The sequence below is a fragment of the Sylvia atricapilla genome, chromosome 14, assembly GCF_009819655.1.
Source record: "Sylvia atricapilla isolate bSylAtr1 chromosome 14, bSylAtr1.pri, whole genome shotgun sequence".
In the NCBI taxonomy this organism is placed as follows: Eukaryota; Metazoa; Chordata; class Aves; order Passeriformes; family Sylviidae; genus Sylvia; species Sylvia atricapilla.
In genome coordinates, this window is record NC_089153.1 from 12,023,866 (window position 1) to 12,041,029 (window position 17,164).

At 56.0% G+C, this 17,164-nt stretch overlaps 1 protein-coding gene across 1 annotated transcript in view; it reads right to left on the minus strand.

The window, feature by feature from the left end:
• PDGFRB (platelet derived growth factor receptor beta) overlaps positions 1-11,157 on the minus strand; it is a 31,282-nt gene extending 20,125 nt beyond the window's left edge. The window contains exon 1 of the mRNA XM_066329156.1: positions 11,094-11,157. The gene's annotated coding sequence lies outside the window, so the exon portion shown is untranslated. The remainder of the gene's footprint in view (positions 1-11,093) is intronic.
• Between the last annotated feature and the right edge of the window lie 6,007 nt (positions 11,158-17,164).

A 17,164-nucleotide genomic window follows, 5' to 3' on the forward strand; every position in this document is an offset into this window, starting at 1 on the left:
TGTCCAGCTCCGTGGCTGTCACTTGTCCGTCCTGCTGCAGGACACGGCTTCACACAGACAGCTCCCTGACTCCAGCAGTGATCTCTGCAGGGTCACTGATGGGCAAACCCCTGCCCTGGCGGATCAGGGAGCCGGGCACGGCTTTGTGCCGCTGCTGGGCTGGCAGGGGTGCTGCTCCAGCGAGGACCGAGAGCCCCACAGCCTCCGCCTGCCGCCTCCGGCCGCCCCCGCTGTGTTCATAGCTGGTTTTAATAAAGCTGCTGCTTTTGCAGAAAGGCATTTTCTCTTGGAGATGCTTCCCGAGCAGAGTGGGAGGGTGGCAGCGTCTCGCAGAGTGGTGACCTCTCCCTTGTTTGTCTGCTCCGGCCGGGGCCAGAGGCAGGCTCGGAGGCGCTGGCGGAGCTCTGCCCGTCCTGCGGCAGCCAGGGGGACAAGCCTTTCCCTCCCTGACACGGGGACATGTGTGCTTGCACATGTGGGTGCGCACAGGCATTTCACAAGGGATCCAAACGCACCCAGCTCACTGCCAGCCTTGAGAGCACTTGTTTCCCTCCTCAATCCCAGCTTTTGTTCTTAGCAGGAGCTGTGAGTGCCAGTAAGAGTGCCAGACGAGGAGGAGCAATCCCACTCAGTGATACAAAAGCAGGCTCTCAGACCTTATCCCACCCAGGGACCAAATCACAGGCACCTACACGATGCTCAGCTGCCTTGGGTGATCTCCTCTCAACCCCTATGGGTTAGCAGGGTGCCACAGACCCCCCACACTCCAACATCCTTCCCACAAGCCAGGACCCGAGCGTTTTCAGGCCATCCAAGGTCCTTTGCCTTCACCCATCCAGGCACAATCATGGATGCCAGGGAGCTCCTGCAGCAATGCCACATCCAGCACTCTTCACTCAGCCCTGCAGCTCCCTGGCAGCCTCACACCTTGCAGCCACCAAGGTGCTGCCCAACTCTCCACCCCCATGTCCCACTCCTCCCCGTCCTCCCCGCCAGCACTGGTACAGACCTTCCCTCTGCCCCTCTCCAGCTCCTCGGTGTGAAGGCAAACCAGTCCTAGCCAGGCAGGGAAAGGAGCTTTTCTCTTGAGCCACAGTGTTTATTATTCTAAAGGAGGAATTTGGCTGGGAGAGGAGACAGGAGGTCGGCTGGCTCGCAGGGCAGCCGCGCTGGCCGGGTGACACAGCCCCACACCACGTTCAGCCCCACATGCCTGTGGGGTGGCTGTGCTCCCCAGGGCTCAGCTCCCGGGAGGGCTCAGGTCCTGGGGGGCACGCTGGGGCTTGGCCAAGTGCCGTGGGGGAGGCAGGTCCCCAAACTTGGCATGTCCCTGCTCGCCCCCACGCTACACCCAGTGAGGCCAGAGCTGGGCACTGCTGGACTGAGAGTGTCTGCGAGGGTTTGGAGTCCAAACAAGACACAGATACAGGCAACTGTCCCTGACTGGTGACACAGACATTGCATGTCCTTATCTCCCCTCTGTAATCACAGCAGCCTGGCAGAGCAGAGAGTGGAGCTTGCAGCAGAGATGAGGAGAGCTGAGCCAACCCTGGGGCTGCTGGCTTTCCCAGCTGGCAAAGGAAAGTGTCCCAGGGCTGGCTGAGGTCAGGCACCACTGGAATCCTGTTTAAGCATCCTTGGCCTTGCAAGAGGTTTCTGGGGGATGGAATAAAAAGTGTCACCCCAACATCCCAGAGCAGCTGCAGCACTGAGCACGGGGCTCTCAGGCCTGTGATCCCACAGACAGGACACGGGCCAGAGGGCCAGAGCAGCGGTCAAACAGCACGGCCAGGGCCACGGCTGCGCCAGGACCGGGATTCAAGTCTCATGATTCCCCATCTCATGACTACACAGCTTTTCCAGAGCAGCCCGCTCCCATTCCTCCTGCATCCCAAATCTGATGACAGCTGAGCGTTCTCCTGCGCCTCCTCTCCCACTCCCTCGCGCGAGCGGCCGAGGGCTGATGCCTCTGCGGCTGATGAACTCGGACAGGAATTTCTGCAGCAGGAGCAGGGCAACGCCCAGGAGTTTGGATACAAGGAAGAGCTGTATCCAGCCTCTGCTGGGGATGATACCACCTCAATTTAGGGAGCCACCTCTATTACTCCTTGCACCTCAGAGTGCCTTGCTGAGCAGCTGAAGCATCACCAAACCTTACTGATTCATTAATGTTTCCCAACTCCAGACCTCTCTCTTGTTCAAGAATGCTAGTAAGCCTAAGATGCCTTTGCTAATGCCCAAAATATGCTGTGTGGGTTCAGTCTTCACTCTTCTTGGGTAACAGGGCAAGAATTTCCTCTGACTTTGTGTGCCTTGCCATACCCTGAGCCTCCTTCCCTCTGCGCTTGCTCCCTGCATGTCTCCCAGCATCCTGGCAGAACACACATGGCAGTGACTGCTGGCACTGACACTGCATGGCACTGCCATGCTCAAGCATGGATCATGTGGGACAGTGCCATTTCCAGCCCTGTAAACATCATAAACCACGGGAGAGGATGGGTTAGGAACACCAAAGATGTCCCCCCAGCTCACTGCTCTCCTCCCAGCCCGCCTAGACCACGTTTCTTGCCTCTCCACAACCAGTGCCCTGTGCAGAACCAGTGTGTGTGTGGGGTGCCCCAAGCACATCCAGAGCTGTGGGAGCTGAGAACCAGCCTGCAGAGCTGGTGCACAGGGAAGGGGATGGCTCAGCATGCTGGAGAGTGGAAGAGCAGCCACAACCACCCTGACAGCCACCTTGGCAAGAGCTCTGGTCCCTACAGACCATTAGTCACCAGTACAGGAATGCACTGTTTGCTGGAAATCAGGGTGCACAGCCCCCTCTCAGTAAATTCTATTTTGTATTTCCAGGGGCAATTCCTGCACCCATTGCCCACGCTGCTCTTCTCTCTGGCTATACTCCCCTTGCCCTCATCACTTCTCCTGTGGTGTCGGGCAGAGGTGCTGGATGCTGGCCCTGCCCACAAGGGCATCTCATCTGACTGGGAAGGAGCTCTCACACAGCTGCCAATCCTTTCCCTTCCTCTGAATTTCTATTTCTAGCCCCTTTTCTTGCAGAGCTGTGCTTCCAGGCGCTCCCACAATGCTTGATGGCCCCGCCGTCCTGCCAAGCAGGCAAGGGACATCTGGTGCAAATTAGCGGGAAGTCAAATATACTTTATTTCTTCTTTGTCTAAGCGCATCTGAGTCATTAAGTGAGATCATGGGTGCCCATATGCAATAGAAAATTCCCTGTATGCATCCCATGATCAATACTGCTCACAGCCAGGGAGCAAAGGCATTCCTGGCAGGGGGAGGGGGACACCGTCCCCTGCTTTTGAAGGCAAAAGGCTCCCCGAGCAAAGGCTGGTGACCCCTGAAACCCAAACCTTGGCTTGTCCTGTTTTCCTCTGCCACTCTCCCTCTGGCTTCTGCAACTGCTTCTTTCCCACCCTTTAATCTAAATAAAACTGAGTGGTTGAGTGGTTGTTTTTTCTTTCTTTCTTTTTTTTTTTTTTTTTCCTCTTGGCTGGAATTGTCCGGAGTTGCAACATCTCTCCTCTGGGGTCCCTTGGCTCCCATGACACCGTGTTTACTCACAGGCAGATTATCATCACAGAGCCCTTTTTCTTTTTCCCAGCAAAAGGCTAGAATTAGGCAGGGCACACACATGGGGAGCTTGTCATCCCAAGGCCCATAAACGGCTGCTGATAAAACACAGAGGTAGGAAATCTGAAACCCAGCTAAGGGGCAGCCGGGCTGGGCAGTCCCTGTGTCCCACAGACCATCCCTGCCCCAAGATGAACACCTGGGGGCAAAACCCTCCTCACCTGGCCATCTGCCAGTGCCAAGGGGGCCCCCAAGCTTTACCCAGACACTGTGAGACCGGGGGACACTGAGAGCCTGGGTACGTGTTGGCAATGTGCTGGAGCTGGGGGGGGGGGGGGGCGGTTTCAGTCCGGGAGAGGTGAAGTTTTGCAAGCGCAGACACTGTCATTAATGCCAAAACCCTCTGAGTGGTTTTGTGAGAGCTCCTTGGCTGTGAAGATGAGACTAAAGCCACAGCCTTGGTATGGACTGAGCTCTCTAGGAGATGGGAAAAGCATGGGCAGATACCACCTCTGGGGATGAGCTGAGGGATGAGCCCAGGGACACTGTGCCAACAGGAGGGGACAATTCTCCTGCATCAGGGAGCAGATCTGACGTGACCAAAGCCCCTGCTCAGGACCCCAGACTCTGGTCCCCAGCCTCAGTGGCTCCTGGAGAATGTGCCTGTGTGGTGATGTGGGTCCTGCAGTAGATGTAGCACATGAGGTGGTACACCCATCCTCCTCCAGACCAGCCTGCCACAGGCTTTGACAGCATCCAACAGGAAGCTCAAAATGAGGACTGTGACCCTGAATCAGGGGAGGGAGACTGCCAGGGGAGATGACAAGTCCATATTGAGCCCCAGCAGTGTGATTCATCTGCTCTGGGGTCAGTCACGTGAGGAATGGGGTGGGGAGGGGAGCCCCACGCAGCCCTGTCTGACTACAGCCATCCTCCCTCTCTGAATGAGGGGGAACCTGAGTGTCCACACACAGAATCCAGCACATCTCCAGCCATGGCTCTCCACAACACGTCGCTGTGAGGAGCCAGCACAGAGGGACGTGGGACCAGGGCGAGCCCTGCACTCTCACCCATATCCCCTCCTCTTTCCCCCTCTGTTTTAAGCCCATGGGAGACAGAGGAAACGAGTGACCCATTTAGTGCGAGTTCAGAATAAAAAGAAACATCTGTTTGGAGAGGTGCCAGTGTTATAAATAATCCCCCAGCCCCGAGTGATGGTATTCATGGTCCTTTCGGCTGCGCATGCTCCCCTGCTTCCGCTTTCCGAGGAAAGGCCAGACCCCATGGGCTGCTCCCCGGAGCCTGCAAGCTTGGCCTGGACTGTGGGAAAACCCTGGGTGAGGACCAGGGTTTACCTGGGCCTGGGGAAGGAGGAAGGAGGTGTTGGGAGGGATGGCTGCCACATGCCAGGCAATGCCCAGCTGTCCCTCGCTGCATCCCCTGCTTCTCGCCCTGGTCAAATCCTGCCCATCTTGGTCTCCCTGGAGCAGACAATGTGTGCCAGGGCCATGCTGGTGCTGGGACTGGCTCAGGGTGGTGCTGGGACTGGTCTGGGGTGGTGCTGGAGGCTGGCCAGCATTTGGGAGCACAGCCCTAAGTCTGGCACCGTGTGTGTCTGGGGATGCTCTCACCGGGTGTGGGGAGCAGCCCTGTGCAGACTCAGGGCTCACCCCTTGTAGTGCAATGACTGCCCCAGAGAGGCACAAATGTGCCCCTTGGGAGCATTTCAGCCCTTCCCAGTGCTCTTTTCCAACAGGATGCCCTAAAATATCCAACACAGCCCAGCCAGAGCTATCCATGATTCCCCTAATTTCTCCATTACCCCTGACAGCAAAGGCATTTTTGGAAGAACATCCCACGCTGTTTCACTAGCATGTGAGCAATAATGCCAATTATGAATATGGCTGCAGGGACCCAAACCAGGACTCACACATCTCCCTGCATCCCACTGGCCCCTCCAATTGCGTAGCAAAGCCTTGGGCTGGCTGAGTGACTCAGAGCTCTCCTATCCCTCCACCCCAAACCGGCACACGTAGGGGTCCCAGCTCCTGGGCATGTCAGACTGGATGGGGATTGCCTGCCTCGAGCAGAGCTGCTTCTCCCCACCAGAGCAAAGAATGAGGGAAGCAGGGGACATGGAACCAAGATCAGGGACTATCTTGGCTTCTCATCCCCTGTCCTGGCATTTCCAGGGCTTTCCTCACTCTTGTTCCATGGCTGCCAGAAAGCCATATCTGCCTTCCCAAAGTGATTCAAGGGAAGCTTTGATGTCTGCACAGGGAGGAGAAGAGTCCCCAGCAAGTCAGCACCTCCTTCACCCGCTCACAGCCACTGATCCAGGGTCTCTGCTCTGGTGGGGCCAGGGCTGGACACAAAGGTCTCAGCTGGCTCTAATTAACCACTAATAAACTGTGAGTGGGTGTGCGACAGAGGCAGGATGAGAAAAAAGAACCACTCTAAGTCTCAGTAGGATGGAGGGGCTTTGCAAATCCCTAGGAGCAGACAAAGTGTTGTGGTCTTACCCGTCCAACATCCCAGCAAAGGCTGAGCAACCTGATCCTCTTGTGACCATTTCCCTGAGATTTGTGGAGAGGGAGATAATCTCCGTGGATGCATCAGCTCCTCTCAGCTGTTTCTGAGCGACCCAAACTAAATTGCTTTGTTCTGGGGTTTTAGGCTCTCGTGGCTGGGATTAGGCACTCACCATCTCTGTGGTCAGGGCACCCTTTGCCTCTCTGGAGGGGAGCCTGGCACTGTGGCCAGGGTGGGAAAGGACAGAGCCAGCCAGCGCTGGGTGCAAAGGGCAGAGGCTGCCTTCAGAGAGTTTTTTGTTTGGCCCTGTTACTTCTGGATTTCTGACAGGAAGCAAAATGCAACTTCTGGTGCAACTCTTGGTGCTGTGAGCTGATTCTGCCCCCTCCTGCATAGGTCATGTGTGGGGCAGGAAGACCAGGATGGTGGCACTTGGCAGCAGGACTGCAGAGATGGATAATCTTCTCCTGCATGCTCTGCACAGGCAGCGTAAGCCATTATTGCCAACCTGCATGCAGGGCTCTTTGTAACTTCTCCTCTGTCACAAATCAGAAATCAGCTCCCCTCTGCACCCATGCTCTGCAAACAGCCCCTACCCCCAAAACCTGACAGAACCTCCAGACGAGAAGCTGAGGCAGGACTTGGCGCCAGCAGCTGCCAGCAACCCCTGCCCTCCCCCAGAGTGCAGCTTTCTAAATGGGCACTGAGTCCTGTTCCTGAATCAGACCATATTCTCCCAAACAGCTCCCAGGCTGGAGAAGGAAACTTGGCAGCTGCCTGCAGGAGAGAGGAGGGGACCCCTCTCGTGGTGCCTGCAGCGCCCAGCCCGAGGAAAGCAGTGTTTCTGTTCTGCCACCATTGCTTGGCAAAGGCTGAAACTAAGGTGACTTCCAGTTTGGAAGAGGAGAATGAGCTTGCAGAGCGCAGGGCCTTGAAATGGTGTATTTTCTGCTGGCATCGGTTCAGACAAACCCACAAGCAAACATATTTTTTTGTATAAATAAGACAGTGTGTCTCGCCAGTTAAAGCAATTCAAACATGAATGTAGCAATTTAATTGGTGCCAATTGCTGGGTCTTGGTAGCATTAAGATTTCAGTCACAGACTCTTTTGCATGGTAGCTGGGCCGGAAGAGGGAAGGCAGAGTGCCTGTCAGGATGGGGCTGAGGAGCAGGATTGCCCATCTCCTGCTGCTTCAGGAGCATCACCCCTGTGCTGCCCATGGAGAGCTGCCAACCAGTTCCTTTCCACAGCAGGGAAAAGGTGCTCCATCTGTCTCCTGGTCAATCAGTGCAGTGCCCTGATACATCCCTGTGTTCTCCAACCCTTCCCTGCCCCAGCTCCTGCACCCCACAGCTTCCCACCAGCTCCATCATACACTGCCTCTTACTGAACCCAAGGAAGAGTGTAGGATTGGTGTCTGTGAATTCCTGGATGGATAAGCAGGTGGCCCTGCAGGCATGGCCTGGAGAGGATGAGTCCACCCATGGGTGCAGGACAAACACCACACACTGCACCATGCTGCCTCTCCTGGCACCAGCCTTTCTGTGCAAGTTTAGTGAGCTCCCTGCATAGGCTCTGCACACCATGGTCCTCTGGTTCTGCACATTAGTGGTTGCCAGGGAAGGTCACACACACAGACCAGGGTATGCCACAGCCTGGTGGGCACCCAGGGATACTGGAAAAGCAGGGGCAGTACATCACTGTACAGCTCCTTTTACCAGACTGGGGGACAAAGGACCCATGGGACCCCCTTGCTCAGCACATAACCCATCACAGCACCCCTCTGTGCATCCCCAGCACGTGTTGTGACAGCTGTGTCCCTGTCACAACTGGGTCTGCTCTCTGTTCCCCATGGTGCTGGAATTGCTGCCCTTCCAGGAGGAGGTGTCTCAGTGGCAGCAGAACAGGACAGAGGTGAGCTTAGCTCGGGAACCCTAATTAGGCAATGGGGGAGAGGAGGAGGGGGAACAACCACCCCTAAAACAAGCCTCATTATGTCCAATTTGCCTGGTGGAGCGGAAGGAGCCTCCTGGAGCTGCTCCAGCCCCTCAGGAAACAATACCCAGTCTATACCCTCCCCCTGCAGCTCCTCTCCAGGGGATTTCTTTCCCTTGGTTAAAGTACAAACAAACAAACTCCATGAAGTGTTCAGCTCCAATCCTCCCTTGCAGGGATAGGATACATCCAGCCAAGCCCACATGGTCCCCAGCTCCTTCCAGCTCTGGGTCAAAGGCAGCCCCAGCTGCCAGCGCCGGCGGCTGTGCTCCCACGGGATTCAGCCACCACAGGGCTCCTCTGCTCCCTGCCCTTTGCCACTCCATCCCAGGAAGATGCTTTGCTGGAGCCTGACACTATGGAGTGTCAGCACTGCAATCCCATCCCACACCGATGGAACCTTGAGGACCAGGCAGGAAAGTCCCTGCCTGGAGCCTCTGGCAGCAGCTGGATATTTGGCCAAAGCCACATCCAGCCAACATGGTCTCTTTTTTGACAGCATCACTCCCACAGATAGAGAGTATTTCTTAATCTCAGCTTTCCTCTGGTGCTCACTGTGACAATCCTGTCTTGCTCTCCTTCTGCAGACAGGCTCAGTGCTCTGCTCTCCCTGAGAGTGTTGTTCTGAATGCCTTGGAAATCCTATCACAGACGCATCAAAAATGAGGCTGAAAGAAATCACGGTGCCATTGTCCAGTTGTGCCCATGTCTTCCCAGCCAGAGCTTTCCCTGACATGTGCTTTGACACTTGTGAGGCTGAAGGAACTCAGCCTTCTGTCTTTAAGCCTACAGATACTTCCCCTAAAAGCTCTTTTCTCTTAGCGATGACTTTTCCTGTGCACAAAGACTGTGTGTCACCTTCCCACAACACCCAGTGACCAATGAACCACATCAATCTCTCTCCCAGTCCTTTGCAGCTTCTTCTGGATCTCTCATTATCCTCACTGCTGTCCATGAGCCTCTCCACCCCATGTCTATCCCTGCTGAAGCACTCGGTGTCACTTGCTGGGGAGGACCCCTTCCCTCCACCCTGCCTCTCTGAGCTGCTTCCAGCTGTGGATCTTACAGCACATCCCTCAGGAACAGCTTGGGTTTCCTGGCACCAAGCTGCAATCTGGTTTGTGTCCATTATACCCACTCTGGTTGGTTCTGGACTCTGCTGGAGCTCTTGGCATCCTCCCACACTCCCATGCACACCGGCTTGGTGCCATCCCAGGGTGTAGGATATGTGCTCAGCCACCTCCCAGGTGGTTCATGTAGGGATTGCAGAGGAGCAAGCCCAGGGCAGAGCCCTGCAGCACACCTCAAGGTATGCCCAGGACGCTGAGCAATCAGCCATGGCTAACTTCTCCCTGACTGCAGTCCTGCAGCTGGCCATGCTTGTGTTCACCCTGACTATGGCCACCCCACATTCCCAGTCCTGTGCAGGGATGCAGGAGGTGATCCAGGGACAGGGAATTGAGTGGCTGTTGTCTCCTTGGCTGCTCCTTCTATGAGGACCTTCCATGTTCTTGAGGAATGGACAGCCAGCTTCAGGAAGAGAGAAAAGCCCTGTGCATGCTGCAGTTGGGTTGCTGTGACTTGATGTGACACCGATCCCTCCTGATGCACTGGCTGATTTAGGGGTCTTTCCTGGGCTCAGGGACATTGCCCAGGGTTGGTGGCTGCCACAACAGCCAGAGCACACAGACAACCAACCAGAGCAGCTGCCTGGCAGCTCCCCCTCCAAGCCAGCCTGGCCTGTGTCCTCTGCCAGGCAGAGCCATGTCCTTGACACTGGCTCGCAGTGACCACAGGAAACTCACTCCTTTCCCAAGAGCATGGGAGACACAGGCACTTTGTCCTGCACGGTGATGAGGGGGAAATGGCCCTCCCACCCACCCCTCAGTGGCCCCTGGCAAGAACTGGGTCTCAACACTGCTAATCCTTGTCATCAATGGCAGACCCTCTGAGAAGATTTGGGGATGCCAAGCCTCTGCAAGCACAGGGTTTGCACACCAGACCAACTTCTTTAAGCTATTTTCCCCATGCTTTAGCATAAACCCCTCTTGCTCTGGGACCAGTATGGAAGAACACAACACCCCTTTCCATCACAAATCCTGTTTTGAATGGCTCCCAGTTGGCAGGTGAGTGCAGGAGCTGGATACTCTGAGCCCACGGTGGTGCCACTGTGAGCACCAAAGCCCCTCAGGTCATGCTAACCCCGGGGCTGTCAGAGCTTCACTCCAGACCAGCTCTGCTGTGTTGAAGGCCCTCAGCTCTTGTGCTTTTGGGACGGCAGAGTGTTTGCCCACATCCATGCCTAGTAGGGTTTTACAGAGCTCTGAGCTCTCCAGTGCCCAGCACTCCCATGCACAGATCCTGGGCAGGGCTTGCAGATGCCCCTCTCCATGGCCCACAGGCACAGAGCCCCGCCTGCCATGGCCACAGACAGAGGTGACACGGTCCTTGGAGCAACCTGTATTTAGGGATGGCCACGGATGTGTTTGGACAGGCTGACAGTGGGGTGACACTGCTCTGCAGTGGGGCACACACACCCAAAGTACGTCTCGCTGGGCATGGTGAGCAGCCTGTCCCCCATGCACAGCCCAGCCCTCCCACGGCCACCAGCCTGCAGGGCAAGCCCCTGATCCAGGGAGATCACCTGGGCCCTATCCCTGCTGCAGTGGGGTCCCCCCTTCCTGTCCTACAGCCACAGCATCCCCTTGGCTCCTCTCAGCCATCCCAGTCCAGGACATGGTCAGAGCTGATGGTGTGGCTTTTCCCATGGGATGCCACAGAATTCAGCTGCTTTCCACCAAACACCATCTCCCCAGAGCCTGGTGGGGCATTTCGGGCTGCCAACCCCTTGGAGGGGAGCGAAGCCCCTTTCAGAGCAACCGGGCTGGCTCAGGGACAGGATCCTTAGGGACTGTGCCCGCTCCAAAGCTGAGCAGGAGGACGAGTCAGCCCCGGGTGGGCCACACGAGAGCTTACCTTGGGCAGGGTCCCAGAGCCGAGTGTCTGCGCCGCACGTCCCACCGCCGAAGGCCCCGAAATTCCTTCCTCTCCTCCTCCACACTCTCTATCTGCTGCCTGCTGAGGCTCTCCCTGCCCTCCCTGCCTTCCCCAGCTGGCAAGGCTTTTCCACTTAAAGGCGAAAGGGAAAGAAATGAAGTGGAGGGGAGGAGGAGGGAGGGGAAAAAAAATCAAATCAAATCAAAAGGAGAGGCAAGGTTGTGCCAGGGCTGGGCTGCAGCCAAGCCCCCTGCTCTGCTCCTCTAGCGCATCTCAGCAGCGCCCTGTGCAGCCCCCAGCCCAGCTGGGACCGGCTCAGCCTCCTCGGACCCAGCGTGGAGCAAATCGCGGGCCGAGGGATGTGCACGCGTGTGTGTGTGTGCGTGTATAAATAAAAGAGAGCTCGGGAGGAGGAGAAGGGGGGAGGCTCTTTCGCCAATGAGGAGCGGAGCTCCTCCGACTTCCTCCCTCCACCCTCTGTGGGGACCCTTTGCAGAGCAGAACTCGCGATTAACGCCCGGCGGACGAGTGTGATGGGTGAAAAAAAAAAAAAAAAAAAAAAGTTAAAAGGAGGAGAAGCCAAAGTGGCTGCAAGGGGAGGGGAGTTCTGCTGCGGTCCGCGCTGGGGCGAGCGATGAGGGCCCGGCTAACAGCGAACAAAAGCAGCCCGGACCAGCCCGACTATCGCCTCCTTAAACCGGAGGGAAGGAGCTGCTCTCTCTCTGTGTCTGCTTTCAATTCTGGCCTTTCCCCCTGTTTTCTTTTTCTTTTATTTTCTTTCTCTTTTTTTTTCCCTTCAAGCCCCCCCACTCCCGTTTTCTTTCGGGTTTTTATTTTTTTTTTCCTTTCTCAGGATATGAGGGGATGTTTAGAAAATCCACTGCCCACGCCAGCAGCTGACTCATGTTTTTATTAAAGAAGGCCTGCACTGAGCTGACTCCGTGTATTCCCCGCAGATGCCTCCCTGTGCTGTGCTGTGCCGGCCCTGCAGCTCCTGGCCCCTGACCCCCGAGTGGCCACTGCCCCTTGGGGACCACCAACACACCCTTGCAACTCTTCTTCTTTTTCAGAAACGGGCATAAAAGGTCTTTGCAACTGGGATGCTGCAGCAGAGGGTGGGTTTAGCTGGGGATTTGGGGCTGTTGGGGCTGCCAAGGGCGCAGAGCTGGAGAGGTGGCAGGAGTGATCACCTCAGCCCTGCCATCATCTCAGATGTCCTACACCCCTACTGCCCTGGGAGGGGAAAGGAATCCAGGTGATCAACCAGCCTTAAATCCCCCCAGCATCTTAATGAGTTCAAATCAAGTTTCTGAGAAACTTTCAGTTAGGAAGAACATTATCATGTGTCCACAAGGGGATTCTTTTTTCAATTTGTTTTAGCACTGTAACAAGAGACAGATCATCTTTGGATGAAAACTGCCTTTTGGCCCATCAGTTCTTGCCACCATTTTCATCTTGGGGATGCTTAACGGTGGTCAGGCATTGGAACAGGCTGTGAAGGGAAGTGGTGGAATCACCATCCCTGGAACTGTTCAAAAATGTCTAGATGTGGCACTTGGGGACATGGTTTAGTGGTGAAGATGGCAGTGGTGGTCTTAGAGGTCTTTTTTAACCTTAACCATTCTGTGTTTCTCTCTGATCCAAACAAGAAAAAGTGCAGAACTGCACTGGCAATCCTGAAAAGATACCTGTCCATCTTTCTTTAATTTTCCTTTCTAAGAATTAAAAAGTCCTCCCCATAAAGATGACCCTGCTGAAATCTGTGTTTCTGCCTTTTTTGCAAGGCAGATTCATCTCCTCCTACCAAGCTAGTAAATGCCTGCACAAGGGCCACAGGGACTGACTCCCTGGCTGGGCCAGGCCAAGAGATTTGCTCCTTATCTCGCATTATCTCCATGTTTTCTTGGTATCTATGGAAAACAGAAGGGGAGGTGTTTATTCTGTGCAGCGGTGGAGGGTGAGGAGAGCCAGGCTGCAGCACCCAGGTTATCCCTGTGTGCCACTCATGGCATGGGGCTGGTGTGCCAGCTCCATGGCACCAGGACAGCTGCAGGAGGAGTTCAGATTCATTCCCCCAGCTCCAGACCTGGTGGTGGCCCCGTGTCAGGGGCCCTGTCACCCCCCTGGGCTGAGACAGGCTGCTGTGCAGAGATGGAGCCAGTGAGTGTGAGAGCAGCTCGTGCGGGAGGCAGGCGCAGAGGGGATGTGCTGTGCACATGGCTCTTTCCAGTGCTTTTCCCAGGGGACAAAGATGTGTCTGGTGGTCCATGTGTGGGGACCTAAGAGCTGCTGGGAATTGCTCAGCAGAGCTATTTCCTGGCAGTGTCCCCGCTCCAAGGACATGACTGCTCCAGACAGAGTGGGAGAGGGACAAACCCACTGGTGCAATCCTGCTGGGCTCATTGCATTGGGGATGGGCTACCCAGGATGAGCAGGGGGTGGAAAAGCTGATACAGACCATGCTTGAGGGCAGAGCATCCTGACCCTGAAGTGAGACATATTTCCCCCTCTGTCCTCTGCAAACAGATGGCACCAATACCCACTCCAGGCTGGGACCAAGAAGAATCTGGCAAACAAAACCTCCCAGTCTGCAAAGGCCAGGATTCATTGTTTGGGGATGCTGAGAGAGCCCTGGGGAGCCCAAAGCATCCCGGCAAGCACACGTCAGCCCACTCTGTACATCCCCGGGGAGCATCCACAGCCGCACACTTTGTTTAGGAACAGCACGTTGGGGTTACGGCAGCTCCTGGGAAAGGCCAGCTCAGAGGAAGCACCAAAGCCAGAGGAACTTGCCTGTGCAAGTGTGTGGGTGGAGGGCAGCAGCTCTGCTACTTCGGCTTCATCAGCCCTTCATTGCTCACCTCTATTTTTGGTGCCTGCATCCCCCTTCGTGGTGCTGCAGGACCCAGTGGTCCCCCTGGGGCTGGGACAGCTGCACTGTGAGATGCCAGACCCCTCTCAGCTGAGATTTCCAGCCTCAGTAAGCATCATTAAGTGCTAATGGGGGCTTGGGGTCATATAGTGCAGCATCTTTGGTGGAGAAATCTTCCACTAAGAATCAAGACATTCCAGAGTATTTGGTCTGCTCTGGCATCATATGGATCAAAGCAGCTCTCTGAGCTCCTGCCCCATCCCAGGTGGAGCTGGGACCACGGAGCAAAGCCCATATCCCATGCCTGACACAGAGGGGAGAGAGCAGAGCCAAGGTGACCCAAGACAATGGTGGAAACAGCTGTGCTGGGGTCAGCAACAGGCACCATGTGCCAACAGGTGACAGGCAGGTACCAAAGAAGCAGCAGATGTTGGCCTACCCCACTTCTCTGAAGGTTTGATGAGGACCAGATTTGCTCCAGCTTCACTTTTTCAGAGCCTCTATCAACTCCAAGTCAGCCCAGGAATTTGAGCATCGCTCTGAAGTGGTGTCAAGCCACAGACCACAAGAGAGGAGTGGTGGGTGCCAGAGAGCACAGCAGCACATCTGGGCAGCCCATCTGGTGTGGCAGCTGCCAGCACTTGCTCCTGGCTGGATCCTGCTCTTGGGCCCTGCAGGGAGCTGCACTGAGGCTTCATCCAGCATCTCTAAACCTCTGCCCTGGTGTCAGAGGAGCCTGTACCTCGTGTGTTCTGTGATCCTGCTTTGACTGGGTGGGTGACACCAGTGCCCAGGGAGGAAGGGGAGGTACAAACTGCTGGGCTTCTTCCAAAGTGAGTGTATGCTCAAGCATAACACGAAGGGGAGCATCCTGGGGAGTATCCTGCAGCATCCCCCAGCAACTGGGAACACTGGCCATGGACACCACAGGGTGCCAATGGTGTCAGGAGGTAGCGCTGGGCCATACACACATATGGTGCTGTGTCCTGATGGATGCTGGCCCCTTCAGTATGTCCCCTGGCCTGGGGCACTTGGAGGAGGCGGACGATGTTATCCTGCTGCCTTTCCCCACCTCGGGGCCTTTCCCACCCCGTCCCACGCACTCTGCCTAACCCCCACCACGAGCCTTGGTATTAAATGTGCTCGGCAGAGCCCCGGGAGGCAGCGACAGGCTCCTGGGTGAATACTAATAACGATGCCGTCCGCTCGCCCCAGACTTTCCCACACATCTGCAGCCACTTAATGTGGGAATCGTTAACCCTCTGCTTGCACCGAGCCTGAAACACAGCCAAGGAGAGAAACCAGGATGCTCCCCACCAGCGCAGGGGGAATCATATCCCCAACCCACTGAGAGCACGGCCCACACGTGCTGGGAAGCGATGAGGGACGCCAGCATGTGTCCCTGTCCCCAGTGCCCTCTTGAGGATAGTCACAATATTTGTGGCCTTTGCATTTGCCAAGAAAACTGATCCAGACCCCGAAGAGGATCACTGAGCCCTGAGTGGGGAGAGGGGAGCTGTGTGGCAGCACTTATGGCAAATCCATTTGGGCTGTCCCAGTCCAGCACTCATCTCTCTGGGGACCAGCCCTGCAGACTCTCCTCAGCAGGGGGACACAAATGACAGCACAGTTCAGGCATCTGGGGAGAGCCAAAGGCCACACAGGGGTCTGCAGTGGGGCTGAAGGAGATGAGGCAGGGGCTTGTCCTCTGCAGGAGGGCTGCACTGATGTCTCCACTGCTGGAGAGAAGGAGTTATCCTAGGGGCATTCAGAAGCTAGGGAATGACTGAAAGGTCCTGGCTGGGCTGGGATGTGAGTGGGGCCATGCAGCTTTAGGATATGCTGGCCTGAAGTCACAGATTTGCCTTCGGGAGCAATAGGAGCTGGAGGAAGTGTGGAGGTGGTGGGGCAGGAGGCTGTGGGGGAAAAGGGAAGCAAGGAGAGACACATACTTGACTCTCTGTGGGCATCTCCCTCTCCTGTAGAAACCATGGTGGGGTTCAGAGCAAGCTAGGGGACAAGGAAGGACTTGGTTTCCCATATTGAGTGCCTCCTTCATGGGAGCGGGAGCTGATGGGATGGTGTTCCTGCTCCACCTGTGATAGCTGCGTGCAGCCTGGCCCTAGGGACCTCCCAGCCCTCCTCCTTCCAGGAGATGGCATCACTCGATCACGGATAGCAGCACGGAGCCCCGGGGAGCATCCAGGGAGCCCTGACTGCTTTCCCTCTCTGCTGCAGCTGCCTGGTTTCCACCAAGAATACCAGGTCTGAACGACTAGGGGTGGTCCCGAGGATGGTCTCTAGGACGGGTGGAAGGGGTACTACTACCTGCTGTCACCTAGCTGGGACCCCCAGGGGCTCTGTCACTCCCTGATCTGCCTACCCAAGGGACCCCAGTGCCAGGTACATCCTGGGGCACCGAGGGTCCCTCAGCACCCTTCAGCCCCAGTTGAGCAGCTAAGATGTTCCTTGGGGATCCCATGAAGGGCTCCTCGTCTGGCTCCTCCCCAGCATAAACTTCGCCACCAGTAATAAACGGGTCAAAGGAAAGAAGAGGGAAGTTATTGTTGGTGAATCTTTATGGCCCAGTTGTCCTCCCCTGCCCCCTTTGCTCACGCTGAGGGAGATCACGCTCAGCTGTCAGTGGGCACCTGGTCATGCTGTGCCCTACCAAGCCTGTCACCTGCTCTTCTGGGGAGGATGCAGATGTGGGTTGCTGCCCCGGACCCCTGAGCCCCCCTGTCCCCAGAAACTGCCTGAGCCTTTGGCATTGGCTCCACAGACTGTGTAAAGGTAAAGGAGGCCTGGGCTCCCTGTCACTGCCTGTGAGGAACAGCCAGTGGCAGGAATAAGCCCAGTCCCTAAAACGCAGCCACCGTGCGATGGGACCCAACAGCCACCTGTGATCCTCTGTACCTCCCACCATCTGCTCACGGGGAATTTTCTTTTTTTCCCTCCCACTCCCTGAGCCTCTTTGCTGATAGAAAGAAGAGGAAGAGTAGGGTGGCCTTGACTCTCTAGTTTACACAAAGCCATGGCTGTACTGAGATCTTGGGAAAAATCCAGGATAGATGGGATTATATGCCACATCAAGCAATCTGTGATGAGTGGTGAACTGAGATCATCACTGGGTGGGACGGTCATGACAGTCACCTTTGTCACGAGGGAGGGACCTGGG